Source organism: Lolium rigidum, chromosome 5 (assembly GCF_022539505.1).
Source record: "Lolium rigidum isolate FL_2022 chromosome 5, APGP_CSIRO_Lrig_0.1, whole genome shotgun sequence".
Lineage (NCBI taxonomy): Eukaryota > Viridiplantae > Streptophyta > Magnoliopsida > Poales > Poaceae > Lolium > Lolium rigidum.
Genome location: NC_061512.1, coordinates 72,292,696 through 72,299,832, shown reverse-complemented (window position 1 = coordinate 72,299,832; position 7,137 = coordinate 72,292,696).

Genomic DNA, 7,137 nt, shown 5'->3' with positions numbered 1-7,137 from the left:
GAAATACAGGTGGTATAAATAAGTATGAGCGATGGCGACGGCACCGGAAAAGTGCTTTGCCCAGGACGAGTAAACAAGCGGTAGTAACGCAGCGGTAGTAACGCGATAGAAACGAGTAAACAAGCAGCGATAGCGATATTTAGGAACAAGGCCTAGGGATTAGACTTTCACTAGTGGACACTCTCAACTTTGATCACATAACAGAATAGATAAATGCATACTCTACACTCTCTTGTTGGATGATGAACACCACTAATTGCGTAGGATTACACGAACCCTCAATGCCGGAGTTAACAAGCTCCACAATATTCAATGTTCATATTTAAATAACCTTAGAGTGCATGACGAGATCAACACAACTAAATCAAGTACTAACATAGCATGCACACTTGTCACCTTCACACTATGTAGGAGGAATAGATCACATCAATACCATCATAGCAATAGTTAACTTCATAATCTACAAGAGATCATAATCATAGCCTACGCCAAGTACTAACACGGATGCACACACTGTCACCATTACACCGTGCAGGAGGAATGATACGTCTCCGACGTATCGATAATTTCTTATGTTCCATGCCATATTATTGATGATTCCTACATGTTATATGCACACTTTATGTCATATTCGTGCATTTTCTGGAACTAACCTATTAACAAGATGTCGAAGTGCCAGTTGCTGTTTTCTGCTGTTTTTGGTTTCAGAAATCCTAGTAACGAAATATTCTCGGAATTAGACGAAATCAAGTCCCAGGGTCCTATTTTGCCACGAACCTTCCAGAAGACCGAAGAGCATACGAAGTGGGGCCACGAGGTGGCCAGACCACAAGGCGGCGCGGCCAAGGGGGGGCCCGCGCTGCCCTGTGGTGTGGGCCCCTCGTCGGCCCCCGACTCTGCCCTTCCGCCTACTTAAAGCCTCCGTCGCGAAACCCCGATGCGAAAAACCACGATACGGAAAACCTTCCGGAGACGCGCCGCCAATCCCATCTCGGGGGATTCTCGGAGATCTCCTCCGGCACCTGCCGGAGAGGGGATTCATCTCCCGGAGGACTCTACACCGCCATGGTCGCCTCCGGAGTGATGAGTGAGTAGTTCACCCCTGGACTATGGGTCCATAGCGAGTAGCTAGATGGTTGTCTTCTCCTCATTGTGCTTCATTGTTGGATCTTGTGAGCTGCATAACATGATCAAGATCATCTATCTGTAATGCTATATGTTGTGTTTGTCGGGATCCGATGGATAGAGAATACCATGTTATGTTAATTATCAAGTTATTACCTATGTGTTGTTTATGATCTTGCATGCTCTCCGTTATTAGTAGAGGCTCGGCCAAGTTGAAGCTAGTAACTCCAAGAGGGAGTATTTATGCTCGATAGTGGGTTCATGCCCGCATTGACACCTGGGGAGTGACGAAACCCCTAAGGTTGTGTTGTGCTTGTTGCCACTAGGGATAAAACATTGATGCTATGTTCGAGGATGTAGTTATTGATTACATTACGCACCATACTTAATGCAATTGTCTGTTGCTTTGCAACTTAATACCGGAAGGGGTTCGGACGATAACCTGAAGGTGGACTTTTTAGGCATAGATGCAGTTGGATGGCGGTCTATGTACTTTGTCGTAATGCCCAATTAAATCTCACTATATTTATCATGACATGTATGTGCATTTTTATGCCCTCTCTATTTGTCAATTGCCCGATCGTAATTTGTTCACCCAACATGCTTTTATCTTATGGGAGAGACACCTCTAGTGAGCTGTGGACCCTGGTCCATTCTTTAATACTCGAAATACAAATCTGCTGCAATACTTGTTTTTATCGTTTTCTCTGCAAACAATCATCTTCCACACAATACGGTTAATCCTTTGTTACGGCAAGCGGTGAGATTGACAACCTCACTTTGTTTCGTTGGGGCAAAGTACTTTGGTTGTGTTGTGCGGGTTCCACGTTGGCGCCGGAATCCCTGGTGTTGCGCCGCACTACATCCCGCCGCCATCAACCTTCAACATGCTTCTTGGCTCCCTACTTGGTTCGATAAACCTTGGTTTCTTGCGAGGAAACTTTCTGCTGTACGCATCACACCTTCCACTTGGGGTTCCCAACGAGCGTGTGCTTTACGCGTCATCAAGCTAAATTTACGGCGCCGTTGCCGGGAGATCAAGACACGTCTGCAAGGGGAGTCTCCACTTCTCAATATCTTTACTTTGTTTTTGTCTTGCTTTATTTTATTTACTACTTTGTTTGCTGCACTTATATCAAAATACAAAAAAATTAGTTGCTAGCTTTACTTTATTTGCTATCTTGTTTGCTATATCAAAAACACAAAAACATTAGTTACTTGCATTTACTTTACTTATTTTAACATGTTTCCTCTTAATTTTACTGTAAAAGATATACATGTGGGACAAGGGTCTATAATTGGAAGAGATAATATAGAAGAATTTTTCACCCATGTTAGTATGCATGAAGATCTTAAAGATATACCACTTGCAAAAGCTGTCCCTACTTATGAAGATGCCTCTATTTGTTTGGTACGCATGATGGAAGCTAGATTTATTAGTCTCAACCCCATGATACAACACATGTTTCTTACACTTTCTGATATGGAACGGGGAGAGAAGAGATATTTTGTTCTAAAAGTCTTAGTGCGAGAATTTGAAGATATAGCTATAGAAGCTAGAAAAGTTTTTATTAAGCATAAGAGGCTTGGCTTTTATACCGACTTTACAAGAACACTTGAAAAAATGGATATGTATAGACTAAAATACACTAATAATGCTAATGATGATGGGGAGATTAAAGCACCAATACCATGTAAGCTCCTAGCAATACATGAAGCTCTAGAAAATAATTATGCTTGGCTTGTTCCTGAAAATTTGTTTGATGAGAATAGCAAGCCTAAGACTAATGAAAAGGGAGCCTCTGAAACTTACATAGATAATATACAATGCATGGTTGAGAAAACTCCGAACACCCCTGGTTATAATGCCGATGCACCACCCTTTGATAATACTTGATATACACTTTTTGCGCCTAGCTGAAAGGCGTTAAAGAAAAGCGCTTATGGGAGACAACCCATGTTTTTTACTACAGTATTTTTTGTTTTATATTTGTGTCTTGGAAGTTGTTTACTACTTTAGCAACCTCTCCTTATCTTAGTTTTGAGTTTTGTTGTGCCAAGTAAAGTCTTTGATAGTAAAGTAAGTACTAGATTTGGATTACTGCGCAGTTCCAGATTTCTTTGCTGTCACGAATCTGGGTCTATCTCCCTGTAGGTAGCTCAGAAAATTAATCCAATTTACGTGCATGATCCTCAGATATGTACGCAACTAACATTCAACTTGGGCATTTTCATTTGAGCAAGTCTGGTGGCCTAATAAAATCCATCTTTACGGACTGTTCTGTTTTGACAGATTCTGCCTTTTATTTCGCATTGACTCTTTTGCTATGTTGGATGAATTTCTTTGATCAATTAATGTCCAGTAGCTTTATGCAATGTACAGAAGTGTTAAGAATGATTGTGTCACCTTTGAACATGTGAATTTTTATTATGCACTATCCCTCTAATGAGTTGTTTCGAGTTTGGTGTGGAGGAAGTTTTCAAGGATCAAGAGAGGAGTATGATGCAATATGATCAAGGAGAGTGAAAGCTCTAAGCTTGGGGATGCCCCGGTGGTTCACCCCTGCATATTCTAAGAAGACTCAAGCGTCTAAGCTTGGGGATGCCCAAGGCATCCCTTCTTCATCGACAACATTATCGGGTTCCTCCCCTGAAACTATATTTTTATTCCGTCACATCTTATGCACTTTGCTTGGAGCGTCGGTTTGTTTTTGTTTTTTGTTTTGTTTGAATAAAATGGATCCTAGCATTCACTTTGTGGGAGAGAGACACGCTCCGCTGTAGCATATGGACAAGTATGTCCTTAGGCTCTACTCATAGTATTCATGGCGAAGTTTCTTCTTCCTTAAATTGTTATATGGTTGGAATTGGAAAATACTACATGTAGTAATTCTAAAATGTCTTGAATAATTTGATACTTGGCAATTGTTGTGCTCATGTTTAAGCTCTTGCATCATATACTTTGCACCCATTAATGAAGAAACACTTAGAGCTTGCTAATTTGGTTTGCATATTTGGTTTCTCTAGAGTCTAGATAATATCTAGTATTGAGTTTTGAACAACAAGGAAGACGGTGTGGAGTCTTATAATGTTTACAATATGTCTTTTATGTGAGTTTTGCTGCACCGTTCATCCTTGTGTTTGTTTCAAATAACCTTGCTAGCCTAAACCTTGTATCGAGAGGGAATACTTCTCATGCATCCAAAATCCTTGAGCCAACCACTATGCCATTTGTGTCCACCATACCTACCTACTACATGGTATTTCTCCGCCATTCCAAAGTAAATTTCTTGAGTGCTACCTTTAAAATTCCATCATTCACCTTTGCAATATATAGCTCATGGGACAAATAGCTTAAAAACTATTGTGGTATTGAATATGTACTTATGCACTTTATCTCTTATTAAGTTGCTTGTTGTGCGATAACCATGCTTCGGGGACGCCATCAACTATTCTTTGTTGAATATCATGTGAGTTGCTATGCATGTCCGTCTTGTCCGAAGTAAGAGAGATCTACCACCGTAATGGTTGGAGCATGCATATTGTTAGAGAAGAACATTGGGCCGCTAACTAAAGCCATGAATCATGGTGGAAGTTTCGGTTTTGGACATATATCCTCAATCTCATATGAGAATAATAATTGTTGCCACATGCTTATGCATTAAAGAGGAGTCCATTATCTGTTGTCCATGTTGTCCCGGTATGGATGTCTAAGTTGAGAATAATCAAAAGCGAGAAATCCAAAATGCGAGCTTTCTCCTTAGACCTTTGTACGAGGCGGCATGGAGGTACCCCATTGTGACACTTGGTTAAAACATGTGCATTGCAAAGATCCGGTAGTCCAAGCTAATTAGGACAAGGTGCGGGCACTATTAGTATACTATGCATGAGGCTTGCAACTTGTAAGATATAATTTACATAACTCATATGCTTTATTACTACCGTTGACAAAATTGTTTCATGTTTTCAAAATAAAAGCTCTAGCACAAATATAGCAATCGATGCTTTCCTCTTTGAAGGACCATTCTCTGTTACTTTTATGTTGAGTCAGTTCACCTATCTCTCTCCACCTCAAGAAGCAAACACTTGTGTGAACTGTGCATTGATTCCTACATACTTGCATATTGTACTTGTTATATTACTCTATGTTGACAATTATCCATGAGATATACATGTTACAAGTTGAATGCAACCGCTGAAACTTAATCTTCCTTTGTGTTGCTTCAATGCCTTTACTTTGATTTATTGCTTTATGAGTTAACTCTTATGCAAGACTTATTGATGCTTGTCTTGAAGTACTATTCATGAAAAGTCTTTGCTTTATGATTCACTTGTTTACTCATGTCATTACCATTGTTTTGATCGCTGCATTCATTACATATGTTTACAAATAGTATGATCAAGGTTATGATGGCATGTCACTTCAAAAATTATCTTTGTTATCGTTTTACTGCTCGGGACGAGCGGAACTAAGCTTAGGGATGCTTGATACGTCTCAGACGTATCGATAATTTCTTATGTTCCATGCCATATTATTGATGATACCTACATGTTTTATGCACACTTTATGTCATATTCGTGCATTTTATGGAACTAACCTATTAACAAGATGCCGAAGTGCCAATTGCTGTTTTCTGCTGTTTTTGGTTTCAGAAATCCTAGTAACGAAATATTCTCGGAATTGGACGAAATCAAGTCCCAGGGTCCTATTTTGCCACGAACCTTCCAGAAGACCGAAGAGCATACGAAGTGGGGCCACGAGGTGGCCGGACCACAAGGCGGCGCGGCCAAGGGGGCCCGCGCCGCCCCGTGGTGTGGGCCCCTCGTCGGCCCCGACTCTGCCCTTCCGCCTACTTAAAGCCTCCGTCGCGAAACCCACGATGCGAAAAACCACGATACGGAAAACCTTCCGGAGACGCCGCCGCCGCCGATCCCATCTCGGGGGATTACCGGAGATCTCCTCGGCACCCTGCCGGAGAGGGGATTCATCTCCCGGAGGACTCTACACCGCCATGGTCGCCTCCGGAGTGATGAGTGAGTAGTTCACCCACTGGACTATGGGTCCATAGCGGTAGCTAGATGGTTGTCTTCTCCTCATTGTGCTTCATTGTTGGATCTTGTGAGCTGCCTAACATGATCAAGATCATCTATCTGTAATACTATATGTTGTGTTTGTCGGGATCCGATGGATAGAGAATACCATGTTATGTTAATTATCAAGTTATTACATATGTGTTGTTTATGATCTTGCATGCTCTCCGTTACTAGTAGAGGCTGCGGCCAAGTTTTAGCTTTTAACTCCAAGAGGGAGTATTTATGCTCGATAGTGGGTTCATGCCGCATTGACACCTGGGACGAGTGACGAAAGTTCTAAGGTTGTGTTGTCTTGTTGCCACTAGGGATAAAACATTGGCGCTATGTCCGAGGATGTAGTTGTTGATTACATTACGCACCATACTTAATGCAATTGTACATTGCTTTGCAACTTAATACTTGGAAGGGGTTCGGACGATAACTCTGAAGGTGGACTTTTTAGGCATAGATGCGAGTTGGATGGCGGTCTATGTACTTTGTCGTAATGCCCAATTAAATCTCACTATACTTATCATGACATGTATGTGCATTGTTATGCCCTCTCTATTTGTCAATTGCCCGACTGTAATTTGTTCACCCAACATGCTTTTATCTTATGGGAGAGACACCTCTAGTGAATTGTGGACCCCGGTCCATTCTTTAATACTGAAATACAAATCTGCTGCAATACTTGTTTTACTGTTTTCTCTGCAAACAATCATCTTCCACACAATACGGTTAATCCTTTGTTACAGCAAGCCGGTGAGATTGACAACCTCACTTGTTTCGTTGGGGCAAAGTACTTTGGTTGTGTTGTGCGGGTTCCACGTTGGCGCGGAATCTCGGTGTTGCGCGCACTACATCCCGCCGCCATCAACCTTCAACGTGCTTCTTGGCTCCTCCTGGTTCGATAAACCTTGGTTTCTTACGAGGAAACTT